Here is a 19,961-nt window from a genome sequence, read left to right as displayed (position 1 = left end):
ATTGGGAAATCAATATATTCGCCTAGAAATTTTGATTCCATTTGTGATAATTTTTCTATATTTTCCCGAAAAGTCCACTAATTACTACTGCAGCCTATTGGGAACTAACCGAATTCACCAAGTTACTCAGATTCGGCTCAACAAATTTTTATAAATCTTTAAAAGTACACATATTACAAGAGCCTGCTACTAGCAACTAAATGAATTCACAAAGAAACAGTGTTTCAGTTCGTTAAAACGTTGCTCTATCTTGAATAACAAGCTTATTACATGCGAATCCTATTGGCAACCTACTGAATTCACCATGATACTTAGATTCCGTTCCACAAAATGTTGCTCTATATTGAAAAGCAGACTCCTACAAGCATGTCCCATTGGGAACTCACTGAATTCGCCTAGAAATTTTGATTCCATTCGTGAAAATTTTTCTATATCCCGAACAGTCCACTCATTACTACTGCGGCCTACTGGGAACTAACCGAATTCACCATGTTACTCAGATTCGGCTCACCAAATTTTGATAAATCTTTAAAAGTACACATAGTACAAGAGCAGGCTACTGGGAACTAACTGAATTCACAAAGAAACAGGGTTTCAGTTCGTTAAAACGTTGCTCTATCTTGAATAACAAGCTTATTACATGCGAATCCTATTGGGAACCTACTGAATTCACCATGATACTTAGATTCCGTTCCTTATAATATTGCTATATATTGAAATGCACACTCATACAAGCACATCCTGTTGGGAACTCACTGAATTCGCCTAGAAATTTTGATTCCATTTGTGATAATTTTTCTATATCCTGAACCGTCCACTAATTACTACTGCGGCCTATTGGGAAGTAACCGAATTCACCAAGTTACTCAGATTCGGCTCAACAAATTTTGATAAATCTTTAAAAGTACACATATTACAAGAGCCTGCTACTAGCAACTAACTGAATTCACAAAGAAACAGTGTTTCAGTTCGTTAAAACGTTGCTCTATCTTGAATAACAAGCTTATTACATGCGAATACTATTGGGAACCTACTGAATTCACCATGATACTTAGATTCCGTTCCTTAAAATGTTGCTATATATTGAAAAGCACACTCATACAAGCATGTCCCATTGGGAACTCACTGAATTCTCCTAGAAATTTTGATTCCATTCGTGAAATTTTTTCTATATCCAGAACAGTCCACTTATTACTACTGCGGCCTATTGGGAACTAACCGAATTCACCATGTTACTGAGATTCTGCTCACCAAATTTTGATAACTCTTTAAAAGTACTCATATTACAAGGGCCTGATACTAGGAACTAACTGAATTCACAAAGAATCAGTGTTTCAGTTCGTTAAAACGTTGCTCTATCTTGAATAACAAGCTTATTACATGCGAATCCTATTGGGAACTTACTGAATTCACCATGATACTTAGATTCCGTTCCTTCAAATGTTACTATATACGGAAAACCACACTCATACAAGCATGTCCCATTGGGAACTCACTGAATTCGCCTAGAAATTTTGATTCCATTCGTACAAATTTTTCTATATCCCGAACAGTCCACTTATTACTACTGCGGCCTATTGGGAACTAACCGAATTCACAAGTTACTGAGATTCGGCTCATCAAATTTTGATAAATCTTTAAAAGTACACATATTACAAGAAACTGCTACTGGGATCTCACTGAATTCACAAAGAAACATGGTTTCAGTTCGTTAAAACTTTGCTCTATCTTGAACAACATGCTTATTACATGCGAATCCTATTGGGAACCTACTGAATTCACCATGATACTTAGTATCCGTTCCTTAAAATATTGCTATATATTGAAATCCACACTCATACAAGCACATCATATTGGGAACTCACTGAATTCACCTAGAAATTTTGATTCCATTCGTGATAATTTTTCTATATCCCGAACAGTCCACTTATTACTGCTGCGACCTATTGGGAACCTACGGAATTCACCAATTTACTGAGATACGGCTTACCAAATTTTGGTAAATCATTAAAAGTACATATATTACAAGAGCCTGCTACTGGGATCTCACTGTATTTACAAAGAGACGGTGTTTCAGTTGGTCACAACGTGGCTCTATCTTGAACAACATGCTTATTACGTGCGAATCCTATTGGGAACCTACTGAATTCACCATGATACTTAGATTCCGTTCCTTCAAATGCTGCTATATACGGAAAAGCACACTCATACACGCATGTCCCATTGGGAACTCACTGAATTCGCCTATAAGTTTTGATTCCATTCGTGAAAATTTTTCTATATCCCGAAGAGTCCACTTATTACTACTGCGGCCTATTTGGAACTAACCGAATTCACAAAGTTACTGAGATTCCGCTCACCAAATTTTGATAAATCTTAAAAGTACACATATTACAAGAGCCTGCTACTGGGAACTCACTGAATTCACAAAGGAAGAGTGTTTCAGTTGTTTGAAACGTTGCTCTATCTTGAACAACATGCTTATTACATGCGAATCCTATTGGGAACCTACTGAATTCACCATGATACTTAGAATTCGTTCCTTAAAATATTGCTATATATTGAAATGCACACTCATACAAGCACATCATATTGGGAACTCACTGAATTTGCCTAGAAATTTTGATTCCATTCGTGAAAATTTTTCTATATCCCGAACAGTCCACTTATTACTACTGCGGCCTAATGGGAACTAACAGAATTCCCCAAGTTACTTCGATTCGGCTGACCAAATTTTGATAAATCTTTAAAAGCACACATATTACAAGAGCCTGCTACTGGGAACTCACTGAATTCAGAAAGAAACGGTGTTTCAGTTCGTTAAAACTTTGCTCTATCTTGAACAACATGCTTATTACATGCGAGTCCTATTGGGAACCTACTGAATTACATGATACTTAGATTCCGTTCCTTCAAATGTTGCTATATATTGAAAAGCACACTCATACAAGCATGTCCCATTGGGAACTCCCTGAATTCTCCTAGAAATTTTGATTCCATTCGTGATAATTTTTCAATATCCCGAATAGTCCACTTATTACTTCTGTGGCCTATTGGGAACTAACCGAATTCAACAAGTTACTGAGATTCGGCTCACCAAAATTTGATAAATCTTTAAAAGTACACATATTACAAGAGCCTGCTATCGGGAACTAACTGAATTCACAAAGAAACAGTGTTTCAGTTCCTTAAAACTTTGCTCTATCTTGAATAATAAGCTTATTACTTGCGAATCCTACTGGGACCTACTGAATTCACCATGATACTTAGAGTCCGTTCCTTAAAATGTTGCTATATATAGAAAAGTACACTCATAGAAGCATGTCCCATTGGGAACTGACTGAATTCGCCAAGAAATTTGATTCCATTCGTAAAATTTTTCTATACCCGGAACAGTCTACTTATTACTACTGCGGCCTATTGGGAACTAACCGAATTCACCAATTTACTGAGATTCGGCACACCAAATTTTGATAAATCTTTAAAAGTACACATATCACAAGAGCCTGCCTCTGGGAACTCACTGATTCACAAAGAAACAGAGTTTCAGTTCGTTAAAACCTTGCTCTATCTTGAACAACAAGCTTATAACATGCGAATCCTATTGGGAACCTACTGAATTCACCATGATACTTAGATTCTGTTCCTAAAATGTTGCTATATATTGAAAAGCTCACTCATAAAATCATGTCCCATTGGGAACTCACTGAATTCGCATAGAAATTTTGATTCCATTCGTGAAAATTTTTCTATATCCCGAACACTCCACTTATTAATACTGCGGCCTATTGGGAAATAACCGAATTCACAAATTTACTGAGATTCGCCTCACCAAATTTTGATAAATCTTTAAAAGTACACATAACACAAGAGCCTGGTACTGGGAACTCACTGAATTCACAAAGAAACAGTGTTTCAGTTCGTTAAAACCTTGCTCTATCTTGAACAACATGCTTATTACATGCGAATCCTATGGGAACCTACTGAATTCACCATGATACTTAGATTCTGTTCCTAAAATGTTGCTATTTATTGAAAAGATCCCTCATACAATTATGTCCCATTGGGATCTTATTGAATTCACCTGGAAATTTTGATTCCATTCGTGAAAATTTTTCGATATCCCGAACACTCCACTTATTACGAGTGCGGACTTTTGGGAACTAACCGAATTCACCAATTGACTGAGATTCGGCTGACCAAATTATGATAAATCTTTAAAGGTACACATATTACAAGAGCCTGTTACTGGGAACTAACTGAATTCACAAAGAAACAGGGTTTCAGTTCATTAAAATGTTGCTCTACCTTGAATAACAAGCTTATTACATGCGAATCCTATTGGGAACCTACTGAGTTCACGATGATAATTGGATTCCGTTCCTTAAAATGTTGCTATATATTGAAAAGCACACTCATACAAACATGTCCCATTGGGAACTCACTGATTCGCCTAGACATTTTGATTCCATTCTTGAATATTTTTCTATATCCCGAACAGTCCAATTATTACTACTGCGGCCTATTTGGAACTAACCGAATTCACCATGTTACTGAGATTCTGCTCACCAAATTTGATAAATCTTTAAAAGTACACATATTACAAGAGCCTGCTACTGGGAACTCACTGAATTCACAAAGAAACAGTGTTTCAGTTCGCTAAAAGGTTGCTCTATCTTGAACAACATGCTTATTACATGTGAATCCTATTGGGAACCTACTGAATTCACCATGATACTTAGATTCCGTTCCTTAAAATATTGCTATATATTGTAATGCACACTCATACAAGCACATCCTATTGGGAACTCACTGAATTCGCCTAGAAATTTTGATTCTATTTGGGATAATTTTTCTATATCCCGAACAGTCCACTAATTACTACTGCGGCCTACTGGGAACTAACCGAATTCACCAATTTACTGAGATTCGGCTCACCAAATTTTGATAAATCTTTAAAAGTACACATATTACACGAGCCTGCTTCTGGGAACTCACTAAATTCACAAAGAAACAGTGTTTCAGTTCGCTAAAACGTTGCTCTATCTTGAACAACATGCTTATTACATGCGAATCCTATTGGGAACCTACTGAATTCACCATGATACTTAGATTCTGTTCCTTCAAATGTTGCTATATATTGAAAAGCACACTCATACAAGCATGTCCCATTGGGAACTCACTGAATTCTCCTAGAAATTTTGATTCCATTCGTGATTATTTTTCTATATCCCGAACAGTCCACTTGTTACTACTACGGCCTATTGGGAACTAATCGAATTCACCAAGTTACTGAGATTCGGCTCACCAAATTTTGATAAATCTTTAAAAGTACACATATTACAAGAGTCTATTACTGGGAACTACCAGAATTCACAAAGAAACAGTGTTTCAGTTCGTTAAAACGATGCACTATCTTCAATAACAAGCTTATTACATGCGAATCCTATCGGGGACCAACTGAATTCATCGTGATACTTAGATTCCGTTCTTTAAAATGTTGCTATATATTGAAATGCACACTCATACAAGCACATCATATTGGGAACTCACTGAATTTGCCTAGAAATTTTGATTCCATTCGTCAAAATTTTTCTATATCCCGAACAGTCCACTTATTACTACTGCGGCCTATTGGGAACTAACCGAATTAACCAAGTTACTGAGATTCGGCTCACCAAATTTTGATAAATCTTTAAAAGTACACATATTACAAGAGCCTGCTACTAGCAACTAACTGAATTCACAAAGAAACAGTGTTTCAGTTCGTTAAAACGTTGCTCTATCTTGAACAACAAGCTTATTACATGCGAATCCTATTGGGAACCACCTGAATTCACCATGATAATTAGATTCCACTCCTTCAAATGTTGCTATATATTGAAAAGCACACTAATACAAGCATGTCCCATTGGGAACTCACTGAATTCTCCTACAAATTTTGATTCCATTCCTGATAATTTTTCTCCATCCCGAACAGTCCACTTATTACTACTGCGGCCTAATGGGAACTAATCGAATTCACCAAGTTACTGAGATTCGGCTCACCAAATTTTGATAAATCTTTAAAAGTACACATATTACAAGAGCCTGTTCCTGGGAACTAACTGAATTCACAAAGAAACAGTGTTTCAGTTCGTTAAAATATGCTCTATGTTGAATAACAAGCTTATTACATGCGAATCCTTTTGGGGACCTACTGATTTGACCGTGATACTTAGATACCGTTCTTTAAAATGTTGCTCTATATTGAAAAGCAAATTCATACAAGCATGTCCCATTGGGAACTCACTGAATTCTCCTAGAAATTTTGATTCCATCCGGGATCATTTTTCTATATCCGGAACAGTCCACTTATTACTTCTGTGGCGTATTGGGAACTAACCGAATTCAACAATTTACTGAGATTCGGCTCACCAAATTTTGATATATCTTTAAAAGTACACATATTACAAGAGCCTGCTACTGGGAACTAATTGAATTCACAAAGAAACATGGTTTGAGTTCGTTGAAACGTTGCTCTATCTTGAATAACAAGCTTATTACATGCGAATCCTATTGTTAACCTACTGAATTCACCATGATACTTAGATTCCGTTCCTTAAAATGTTGCTATATATTGAAAAGCACACTGATACAAGCATGTCCCATTGGGAAGTGACTGATTACGCCAAGGAATTTTGATTCCATTCGTAAAAATTTTTCTATACCCCGAAGAGTCCATTTATTACTACTTCGGCATATTTGGAACTAACAGAATTCACCATGTTACTGAGATTCTGCTCACCAAATTTTGATAAATCTTTAAAAGTACTCATATTACAAGGGCCTGCTACTAGGAAATAACTGAATTCACAAAGAAACAGTGTTTCAGTTCGTTAAAACGTTGCTCTATCTTGAATAAGAAGCTTATTACATGCGAATCCTATTGGGAACCTACTGAATTCACCATGATACTTAGATTCCGTTCCTTAAATGTTGCTATATATTGAAAAGCACACTCAAACAATCATGTCCCATAGGGAACTCACTGAATTCGCCTAGAAATTTTGATTCCATTCGTGAAAATTTTTCGAAATCACGAACACTCCACTTATTGCTACTGTGGCCTATTGGGAACTAACAGAATGCACCATGTTACTGAGATTCGGCTCATCAAATTTCGATAAATCTTTAAAAGTACTCATATTACAAGGGCCTGATACTAGGAACTAACTGAATGAACAAAGAAACAGTGTTTCAGTTCGTTAAAACGTTGCTCTATCTTGAATAACAAACTTATTACATGCGAATCCTATTGGGAACCTACTGAATTCTCCAAGATACTTAGATTACGTTCCTTCAAATGTTGCTATATACGGAAAAGCACACTCATACAAGCATGTCCCATTGGGAACTCACTGAATTCGCCTAGAAATTTTGATTCCATTCGTGCAAATTTTTCTATATCCCGAACAGTCCACTTATTACTACTGCGGCCTATTGGGAACTAATCGAATTCACCAAGTTACTGTGATTCGGCTCACCAAATTTTGATAAATATTTAAAAGTACACATATTACAAGAGTCTGCTACTGGGAACTAACTGAATTCACAAAGAAACAGTGTTTCACTTCGTTAAAACGATGCTCTATCTTGAATAACAAGCTTATTACATGCGAATCCTATTGGGGACCTACTGAATTCACCATGATACTTAGATTCCGTTCTTTAAAATGTTGCTATATATTGTAATGCATACTCATAGAAGCATGTCCCATTTGGAACTCTCTGATATCGTCTAGAAAATTTGACTCCATTCGTGAAAATTTTTCTATATCCGGAACAGACCACCTATTACTTCTGTGGCCTATTGGGAACTAACCAAATTCAAAAAGTTACTGAGATTCTGCACACCAAATTTTGATAAATCGTTAAAAGTACACATATTACAAGAGCCTGCTACTGGGAACTAACTGAATTCACAAAGAAACAGGGTTTCAGTTCGTTAAAACGTTGCTCTATCTTGAATAACAACTTATTACATGTTAATCCTATTGGGAACCTACTGAATTCACTATGATACTTAGATTCTGTTCCTTAAAATGTTTCTATACATTGAAAAGCACACTCATACATGCATGTCCCATTGGGAACTCACTGAATTCTCCTAGAAATTTTGATTCCATTCGTGATAATTTTTCTATATCCCGAACAGTCCACTTATTACTACTGCGGCCTATTGGGAAGTAACCGAATTCACCAAGTTCCTGAGATTCTGCTCACCAAATTTTGATAAATCTTTAAAAGTACTCATATTACAAGGGCCTGCTACTAGGAAATAACTGTATTCACAAAGAAACAGTGTTTCAGTTCGTTAAAACGTTGCTCTATCTTGAATAACATACTTATTACATGCGAATCCTATTGGAGATCTACTGAATTCACCGTGTTACTTAGATTCCGTTCCTTAAAATGTTGCTATATATTGAAAAGCAAACTCATACAAGCATGTCCCATGGGAAATCACTGAAGTTGCCTAGAAATTTTCCTTCCATTAGTGAAAATTTTTCTATGTCCCGAACAGTGCACTTATTACTACTGCGGCCTATTGGGAACTAACCGAATTCACCAAGTTACTGAGATTCGGCTCAGGAAATTTTGATAAATCTTTAAAAGGACACATATCACAAGAACCTCCTACTGGGAACTAATTGAATTCACAAAGAAACAGCGTTTCAGTTCGTTAAAACGTTGCTCTATCTAGAATAACAAGCTGATTACATGCGAATCCTATTGGGAACCTACTGAATTCACCATGATACTTAGATTCCGTTTCTTAAAATGTTGCTATATATGGAAAAGCACACTCATACAAGCATGTCCCATTGGGAACTCAATGAATTCACCTAGAAATTTTGATTCCATTCGTTAAAATTTTCTTTACCATGAACAGTCCACTTATTACGACTATGACCTATTTGGAACTAACCGAATTCACCATGTTACTCAGATTCGGCTCACCAAATTTTGATTAATCTTTAAAAATACACATATTACAAGAGCCTGCTACTAACAACTAACTGAATTCACAAAGAAACAGTGTCAGTTCGTTAAAACGTTGCTCTAACGTGAATAACAAGCTTATTACATGCGAATCCTATTGGGGACCTACTGAATTCACCATGATACTTAGATTCCGTTCCTTATAATATTGCTATATATTGAAATGCACACTCATACAAGCACATCCTGTTGGGAACTCACTGAATTCGCCTAGAAATTTTGATTCCATTTGTGATAATTTTTCTATATCCTGAACCGTCCACTAATTACTACTGCGGCCTATTGGGAAGTAACGGAATTCACCAAGTTACTCAGATTCGGCTCAACAAATTTTGATAAATCTTTAAAAGTACACATATTACAAGAGCCTGCTACTAGCAACTAACTGAATTCACAAAGAAACAGTGTTTCACTTCGTTAAAACGTTGCTCTATCTTGAATAACAAGCTTATTACATGCGAATACTATTGGGAACCTACTGAATTCACCATGATACTTAGATTCCGTTCCTTAAAATGTTGCTATATATTGAAAAGCACACTCATACAAGCATGTCCCATTGGGAACTCACTGAATTCTCCTAGTAATTTTGATTCCATTCGTGATAATTTTTCCATATCCCGAACTGTCCACTTATTACTACTACGGCCTATTGGGAACTAATCGAATTCACCAAGTTACTGAGATTCGGCTCACCAAATTTTGATAAATCTTTAAAAGTACACATATTACAAGAGCCTGCTACTGTGAACAAACTGAATTCACAAAGAAACAGTGTTTCAGTTCGTTAAAACGATGCTCTATCTTGAATAACAAGCTTATTACATGCGAATCCTATTGGGGACCTACTGAATTCACCGTGATACTTAGATTCCGTTCTTTAAAATGTTTCTATATATTTAAATGCACACTCATACAAGCATGTCCCATTGGGAACTCTCTGAAATCATCTAGAAATTTTGACTCCATTCTTAAAAATTTTCTATATCCGGAACAATCCACTTATTTCTTCTGTGGCCTATTGGGAACTAACCGAATTCAAAAAGTTACTGAGATTCGGCACACCAAATTTTGATAAATCTTTGAAAGTACAGATATTACAAGAGCCTGCTACTGGGAACTCACTGAATTCACAAAGAAACAGGGTTTCAGTTATTTAAAACGTTGCCCTATCTTGAATAACAAGCTTATTACATGCGAATCCTATTGTGAACCTAGTGAATTCACCATGATACTTAGATTCCATGCCTTAAAATGTTGCTATATATTGAAAAGTACACTCATACAAGCATGTCCCATTGGGAACTCACTGAATTCGCCTATAAGTTTTGATTCCATTCGTGCAAATTTTTCTATATCCCGAACAGTCCAATTATTACTACTGCGGCCTATTTGGAACTAACCGAATTCACCATGTTAATGAGATTCTGCTCACCAAATTTTGATAAATCTTTAAAAGTACACATATTAAAAGAGCCTGCTACTGGGAACTCACTGAATTCACAAAGAAAAAGTGTTTCAGTTCGTTAAAACGTTGCCCTATCTTGAACATCACGCTTATTACATGAGAATCCTATTGGGAACCTACTGAATTCACCATGATACTTAGATTCCGTTCCTTAAAATATTGCTATATATTGAAATGCACACTCATACAAGCACATCATATTGGGAACTCACAGAATTTGCCTAGAAATTTTGATTCCATTCGTGAAAATTTTCTATACCACGAACAGTCCACTTATTACGACTATGGCCTATTTGGAACTAACCGAATTCAACAATTTACTGAGATTCGGCTCACCAAATTTTGATATATCTTTAAAAGTACACATATTACAAGAGCATGCTACTAACAACTAACTAAATTCACAAAGAAACAGTGTTTCAGTTCGTTAAAACGTTGCTCTATCTTGAACAACAGGCTTATTACATGCGGATACTATTGGGAACCTTCTGAATTCACCATGATACTTAGATTCAGTTTCTAAAATGTTGCTATATATTGAAAAGCACACTCATACAATCATGTCCCTTTGGGAACCTACTGAATTCGCCTAGAAATTTTGATTCCATTCGTGAAAATTTTTCTATATCCCGAACAGTCCACTTATTACTACTGCGGCCTATTGGGAACTAACCGAATTCACCAAGTTACTGAGATTCTGCTCAGCAAATTTTGATAAATCTTTAAAAATACACATATTACAAGAGCCTGCTACTGGTAACTCACTGAATTCACAAAGAAACAGTGTTTCAGTTCGTTAAAACGTTGCTCTATCTTTAATAACAAGCTTATTACATGCGAATCCTATTGGGAACATATTGTATTCAACGTGATAGTTAGATTCCGTTCCTTCAAATGTTGCTATATACGGAAAAGCACACTCATACAAGCATATCCCATTTTGAACTCACTGAATCCGCCTAGACATTTTGATTCCATTCGTGCTAATTTTTCGATATCCCGAACAGTCCACATATTACTTTTGCAGAGTATTGGGAACTAACCGAATTCACCAAGTTACTGAGATTCGGTTCACCAAATTTTGATAAATCTTTAAAACTACACATATTACAAGACCCTGCTACTGGGAACTCACTGAATTCACAAAGAAACAGTGTTTCAGTTCGTTAAAACGTTGCTCTATCTTGAACAACATGCTTATTACATGCGATTCCTATTGGGAACGACCGAATTCACCATGATACTTAGATTCCGTTCCTTAAAATATTGCTGTATATTGAAATGCACACTCATACAAGCACATCATATTGGGATCTCACTGAATTCGCCTAGAAATTTTGATTCCATTCCTGAAAATTTTTCTATATCCCGAACACTCCACTTATTACTACTGCGGCCTATTGGGAACTAACCGAATTCAAAAAGTTACTGAGATTTGGCTGACCAAATTTTGATAAATCTTTAAAAGTACACATTACAAGAGCCTGCTACTGGGAACTCACTGAATTCACAAAGAAACAGGGTTTCAGTTATTTAAAACGTTGCCCTATCTTGAATAACAAGCTTATTACATGCGAATCCTATTGTGAACCTAGTGAATTCACCATGATACTTAGATTCCATGCCTTAAAATGTTGCTATATATTGAAAAGTACACTCATACAAGCATGTCCCATTGGGAACTCACTGAATTCGCCTATAAGTTTTGATTCCATTCGTGCAAATTTTTCTATATCCCAAACAGTCCAATTATTACTACTGCGGCCTATTTGGAACTAACTGAATTCACCATGTTAATGAGATTCTGCTCACCAAATTTTGATAAATCTTTAAAAGTACACATATTACCAGAGCCTGCTACTGGGAACTCACTGAATTCACAAATAAACAGTGTTCCCGTTCGCTAAAACGTGGCTCTATCTTGAACAACATGCTTATTACATACGAATCCTATTGGGAAACTAGTGAATTCAACATGATACTTAGAATCCGTTCCTTAACATGTTGCTATATATTGAATAGTACACTCATACAAGCATGTCCCATTCGGAACTGACTGAATTCGACAAGAAATTTTGATTCCACTCGTAAAAATTTTTCTATACCCCGAACAGTCCAATTATTAATATTGCGGCCTATTTGGAACTAACCGAATTTACCATGTTACTGAGATTCTGTCCACCAAATTTTGAGAAATCTTTAAAAGTACTCATATTACAAGGGCCTGCTACTAGGAACTAACTGAATTCACAAAGAAACAGTGTTTCAGTTCGTTAAAACGTTGCTCTATCTTGAACAACACGCTTATTACATGAAAATCCTATTGGGAACCTACTGAATTCACCATGATACTTAGATTCCGTTCCTTAAAATATTGCTATATATTGAAATGCACACTCATACAAGCACATCATATTGGGAACTCACAGAATTTGCCTAGAAATTTTGATTCCATTCGTGAAAATTTTCTATACCACGAACAGTCCACTTATTACGACTATGGCCTATTTGGAACTAACCGAATTCACCATGTTACTCAGATTCGGCTCACCAAATTTTGATAAATCGTTAAAAATACACATATTACAAGAGCATGCTACTAACAACTAACTAAATTCACAAAGAAACAGTGTTTCAGTTCGTTAAAACGTTGCTCTATCTTGAACAACAGGCTTATTACATGCGGATACTATTGGGAACCTTCTGAATTCACCATGATACTTAGATTCAGTTTCTAAAATGTTGCTATATATTGAAAAGCACACTCATACAATCATGTCCCTTTGGGAACCTACTGAATTCGCCTAGAAATTTTGATTCCATTCGTGAAAATTTTTCTATATCCCGAACAGTCCACTTATTACTACTGCGGCCTATTGGGAACTAACCGAATTCACCAAGTTACTGAGATTCTGCTCAGCAAATTTTGATAAATCTTTAAAAATACACATATTACAAGAGCCTGCTACTGGTAACTCACTGAATTCACAAAGAAACAGTGTTTCAGTTCGTTAAAACGTTGCTCTATCTTGAATAACAAGCTTATTACATGCGAATCCTATTGGGAACATATTGTATTCAACGTGATAGTTAGATTCCGTTCCTTCAAATGTTGCTATATACGGAAAAGCACACTCATACAAGCATATCCCATTTTGAACTCACTGAATCCGCCTAGACATTTTGATTCCATTTGTGCTAATTTTTCGATATCCCGAACAGTCCACATATTACTTTTGCAGAGTATTGGGAACTAACCGAATTCACCAAGTTACTGAGATTCGGTTCACCAAATTTTGATAAATCTTTAAAACTACACATATTACAAGACCCTGCTACTGGGAACTCACTGAATTCACAAAGAAACAGTGTTTCAGTTCGTTAAAACGTTGCTCTATCTTGAACAACATGCTTATTACATGCGATTCCTATTGGGAACGACCGAATTCACCATGATACTTAGATTCCGTTCCTTAAAATATTGCTGTATATTGAAATGCACACTCATACAAGCACATCATATTGGGATCTCACTGAATTCGCCTAGAAATTTTGATTCCATTCCTGAAAATTTTTCTATATCCCGAACACTCCACTTATTACTACTGCGGCCTATTGGGAACTAACCGAATTCACTACGTTACTGAGATTCGGCTGACCAAATTTTGATAAATCTTTAAAAGTACACATTACAAGAGCCTGCTACTGGGAACTAACTGAATTCACAAAGAAAAAGTGTTTCAGTTCGTTAAGACGTTGCTCTATCTTGAATAACATGCTTATTACATGCGAATCCTATTGGAGATCTACTGAATTCACCGTGTTACTTAGATTCCGTTCCTTAAAATGTTGCTATATATTGAAAAGCAAACTCATACAAGCATGTCCCATGGGAACTCACTGAAGTTGCCTAGAAATTTTCGTTCCATTCGTGAAAATTTTTCTATATCGCGAACTGTCCATTTCTAACTACTGCGGCCTATTTGGAACTAACCGAATTCACCAAGTAACTGAGATTCGGTTCAGGAAAATTTGATAAATCTTTAAAAGGACACATATCACAAGAGCCTGCTACTGGGAACTAACTGAATTCACAAAGTAATAGGGTTTCAGTTCGTTAAAACGTTGCTCTATCTCGAATAACAAGCTTATTACATGCGAATCCTTTTGGGAACCTACTGAATTCTCCATGATACTTAGTTTCCGTTTCTAAAAATGTTGCTATATATGGAAAAGCACACTCATACAAGCATGTCCTTGGGAACTCACTGAATTCGCCTAGAAATTTTGATTCCATTCGTTAAAATTTTTCTATACCCCGAACAGTCCACTTATTACGACTGCAGCCTATTTGGAACTAACCGAATTCACCATGTTTCTCAGATTCGGCTCACCAAATTTTGATAACTCTTTAAAAATACACATATTACAAGAGCCTGCTACTAACAACTAACTGAATTCACAAAGAAACAGTGTTTCAGTTCGTTAAAACGTTGCTCTATCTTGAACAACAAACTTATTACATACGAATCCTATTGGAGATCTACTGAATTCACCATGATACTTAGATTCCGTTCCACAAAATGTTGCTCTATATTGAAAAGCAGACTCCTACAAGCATGTCCCATTGGGAACTCACTGAATTCGCCTAGAAATTTTGATTCCATTCGTGAAAATTTTTCTATATCCCGAACAGTCCACTCATTACTACTGCGGCCTACTGGGAACTAACCGAATTCACCATGTTACTCAGATTCGGCTCACCAAATTTTGATAAATCTTTAAAAGTACACATAGTACAAGAGCAGGCTACTGGGAACTAACTGAATTCACAAAGAAACAGGGTTTCAGTTCGTTAAAACGTTGCTCTATCTTGAATAACAAGCTTATTACATGCGAATCCTATTGGGAACCTACTGAATTCACCATGATACTTAGATTCCGTTCCTTATAATATTGCTATATATTGAAATGCACACTCATACAAGCACATCCTGTTGGGAACTCACTGAATTCGCCTAGAAATTTTGATTCCATTTGTGATAATTTTTCTATATCCTGAACCGTCCACTAATTACTACTGCGGCCTATTGGGAAGTAACCGAATTCACCAAGTTACTCAGATTCGGCTCAACAAATTTTGATAAATCTTTAAAAGTACACATATTACAAGAGCCTGCTACTAGCAACTAACTGAATTCACAAAGAAACAGTGTTTCAGTTCGTTAAAACGTTGCTCTATCTTGAATAACAAGCTTATTACATGCGAATACTATTGGGAACCTACTGAATTCACCATGATACTTAGATTCCGTTCCTTAAAATGTTGCTATATATTGAAAAGCACACTCATACAAGCATGTCCCATTGGGAACTCACTGAATTCTCCTAGAAATTTTGATTCCATTCGTGAAATTTTTTCTATATCCAGAACAGTCCACTTATTACTACTGCGGCCTATTGGGAACTAACCGAATTCACCATGTTACTGAGATTCTGCTCACCAAATTTTGATAACTCTTTAAAAGTACTCATATTACAAGGGCCTGATACTAGGAACTAACTGAATTCACAAAGAATCAGTGTTTCAGTTCGTTAAAACGTTGCTCTATCTTGAATAACAAGCTTATTACATGCGAATCCTATTGGGAACTTACTGAATTCACCATGATACTTAGATTCCGTTCCTTCAAATGTTACTATATACGGAAAACCACACTCATACAAGCATGTCCCATTGGGAACTCACTGAATTCGCCTAGAAATTTTGATTCCATTCGTACAAATTTTTCTATATCCCGAACAGTCCACTTATTACTACTGCGGCCTATTGGGAACTAACCGAATTCACAAGTTACTGAGATTCGGCTCATCAAATTTTGATAAATCTTTAAAAGTACACATATTACAAGAAACTGCTACTGGGATCTCACTGAATTCACAAAGAAACATGGTTTCAGTTCGTTAAAACTTTGCTCTATCTTGAACAACATGCTTATTACATGCGAATCCTATTGGGAACCTACTGAATTCACCATGATACTTAGAATCCGTTCCTTAAAATATTGCTATATATTGAAATGCACACTCATACAAGCACATCATATTGGGAACTCACTGAATTCACCTAGAAATTTTGATTCCATTCGTGATAATTTTTCTATATCCCGAACAGTCCACTTATTACTGCTGCGACCTATTGGGAACCTACGGAATTCACCAATTTACTGAGATACGGCTTACCAAATTTTGGTAAATCATTAAAAGTACATATATTACAAGAGCCTGCTACTGGGATCTCACTGTATTTACAAAGAGACGGTGTTTCAGTTGGTCACAACGTGGCTCTATCTTGAACAACATGCTTATTACGTGCGAATCCTATTGGGAACCTACTGAATTCACCATGATACTTAGATTCCGTTCCTTCAAATGCTGCTATATACGGAAAAGCACACTCATACACGCATGTCCCATTGGGAACTCACTGAATTCGCCTATAAGTTTTGATTCCATTCGTGAAAATTTTTCTATATCCCGAAGAGTCCACTTATTACTACTGCGGCCTATTTGGAACTAACCGAATTCACAAAGTTACTGAGATTCCGCTCACCAAATTTTGATAAATCTTAAAAGTACACATATTACAAGAGCCTGCTACTGGGAACTCACTGAATTCACAAAGGAAGAGTGTTTCAGTTGTTTGAAACGTTGCTCTATCTTGAACAACATGCTTATTACATGCGAATCCTATTGGGAACCTACTGAATTCACCATGATACTTAGAATTCGTTCCTTAAAATATTGCTATATATTGAAATGCACACTCATACAAGCACATCATATTGGGAACTCACTGAATTTGCCTAGAAATTTTGATTCCATTCGTGAAAATTTTTCTATATCCCGAACAGTCCACTTATTACTACTGCGGCCTAATGGGAACTAACAGAATTCCCCAAGTTACTTCGATTCGGCTGACCAAATTTTGATAAATCTTTAAAAGCACACATATTACAAGAGCCTGCTACTGGGAACTCACTGAATTCAGAAAGAAACGGTGTTTCAGTTCGTTAAAACGTTGCTCTATCTTGAACAACATTCTTATTACATGCGAGTCCTATTGGGAACCTACTGAATTACATGATACTTAGATTCCGTTCCTTCAAATGTTGCTATATATTGAAAAGCACACTCATACAAGCATGTCCCATTGGGAACTCCCTGAATTCTCCTAGAAATTTTGATTCCATTCGTGATAATTTTTCAATATCCCGAATAGTCCACTTATTACTTCTGTGGCCTATTGGGAACTAACCGAATTCAACAAGTTACTGAGATTCGGCTCACCAAAATTTGATAAATCTTTAAAAGTACACATATTACAAGAGCCTGCTATCGGGAACTAACTGAATTCACAAAGAAACAGTGTTTCAGTTCCTTAAAACTTTGCTCTATCTTGAATAACAAGCTTATTACTTGCGAATCCTACTGGGACCTACTGAATTCACCATGATACTTAGAGTCCGTTCCTTAAAATGTTGCTATATATAGAAAAGTACACTCATAGAAGCATGTCCCATCGGGAACTGACTGATTTCGCCAAGAAATTTGATTCCATTCGTAAAAATTTTTCTATACCCGGAACAGTCTACTTATTACTACTGCGGCCTATTGGGAACTAACCGAATTCACCAATTTACTGAGATTCAGCACACCAAATTTTGATAAATCTTTAAAAGTACACATATCACAAGAGCCTGCCTCTGGGAACTCACTGATTCACAAAGAAACAGTGTTTCAGTTCGTTAAAACCTTGCTCTATCTTGAACAACAAGCTTATAACATGCGAATCCTATTGGGAACCTACTGAATTCACCATGATACTTAGATTCTGTTCCTAAAATGTTGCTATATATTGAAAAGCTCAATCATAAAATCATGTCCCATTGGGAACTCACTGAATTCGCATAGAAATTTTGATTCCATTCGTGAAAATTTTTCTATATCCCGAACACTCCACTTATTAATACTGCGGCCTATTGGGAAATAACCGAATTCACAAATTTACTGAGATTCGCCTCACCAAATTTTGATAAATCTTTAAAAGTACACATAACACAAGAGCCTGGTACTGGGAACTCACTGAATTCACAAAGAAACAGTGTTTCAGTTCGTTAAAACCTTGCTCTATCTTGAACAACATGCTTATTACATGCGAATCCTATGGGAACCTACTGAATTCACCATGATACTTAGATTCTGTTCCTAAAATGTTGCTATTTATTGAAAAGATCCCTCATACAATTATGTCCCATTGGGATCTTATTGAATTCACCTGGAAATTTTGATTCCATTCGTGAAAATTTTTCGATATCCCGAACACTCCACTTATTACGAGTGCGGACTTTTGGGAACTAACCGAATTCACCAATTGACTGAGATTCGGCTGACCAAATTATGATAAATCTTTAAAGGTACACATATTACAAGAGCCTGTTACTGGGAACTAACTGAATTCACAAAGAAACAGGGTTTCAGTTCATTAAAATATTGCTCTACCTTGAATAACAAGCTTATTACATGCGAATCCTATTGGGAACCTACTGAGTTCACGATGATAATTGGATTCCGTTCCTTAAAATGTTGCTATATATTGAAAAGCACACTCATACAAACATGTCCCATTGGGAACTCACTGATTCGCCTAGACATTTTGATTCCATTCTTGAATATTTTTCTATATCCCGAACAGTCCAATTATTACTACTGCGGCCTATTTGGAACTAACCGAATTCACCATGTTACTGAGATTCTGCTCACCAAATTTGATAAATCTTTAAAAGTACACATATTACAAGAGCCTGCTACTGGGAACTCACTGAATTCACAAAGAAACAGTGTTTCAGTTCGCTAAAAGGTTGCTCTATCTTGAACAACATGCTTATTACATGTGAATCCTATTGGGAACCTACTGAATTCACCATGATACTTAGATTCCGTTCCTTAAAATATTGCTATATATTGTAATGCACACTCATACAAGCACATCCTATTGGGAACTCACTGAATTCGCCTAGAAATTTTGATTCTATTTGGGATAATTTTTCTATATCCCGAACAGTCCACTAATTACTACTGCGGCCTACTGGGAACTAACCGAATTCACCAATTTACTGAGATTCGGCTCACCAAATTTTGATAAATCTTTAAAAGTACACATATTACACGAGCCTGCTTCTGGGAACTCACTAAATTCACAAAGAAACAGTGTTTCAGTTCGCTAAAACGTTGCTCTATCTTGAACAACATGCTTATTACATGCGAATCCTATTGGGAACCTACTGAATTCACCATGATACTTAGATTCTGTTCCTTCAAATGTTGCTATATATTGAAAAGCACACTCATACAAGCATGTCCCATTGGGAACTCACTGAATTCTCCT

This window comes from Rattus norvegicus, chromosome 6 (assembly GCF_036323735.1).
Source record: "Rattus norvegicus strain BN/NHsdMcwi chromosome 6, GRCr8, whole genome shotgun sequence".
NCBI lineage: Eukaryota > Metazoa > Chordata > Mammalia > Rodentia > Muridae > Rattus > Rattus norvegicus.
The sequence above is the reverse complement of the archived record's forward strand: the minus strand, read 5'-3'. Positions refer to the sequence as shown.